Source organism: Octopus bimaculoides, chromosome 30 (assembly GCF_001194135.2).
Source record: "Octopus bimaculoides isolate UCB-OBI-ISO-001 chromosome 30, ASM119413v2, whole genome shotgun sequence".
Classification (NCBI taxonomy): domain Eukaryota; kingdom Metazoa; phylum Mollusca; class Cephalopoda; order Octopoda; family Octopodidae; genus Octopus; species Octopus bimaculoides.
The window spans coordinates 120,282-120,488 of NC_069010.1; positions in this window are offsets into that span (position 1 = coordinate 120,282).

The following is a 207-nucleotide window of genomic DNA, read 5'->3' on the forward strand; positions in this document are numbered from 1 at the left end:
GACAGATGGTTTTAAATGCAAAGCCCTTCCTTGGGGAAGGAATTTCTAGTCAACAAAGATTAGCAGCTAGCAACTTCAGACTTGCAACCAAAACAACTTCAAGATACAAGCCAGTCTGGAAGAAGAAAATATGGACGTTTAAAGATTCATCAAGTAGTTGGATTTCGAGGATCCATAATCAAGACAGTTGATAAAAAAGGGTGAGAA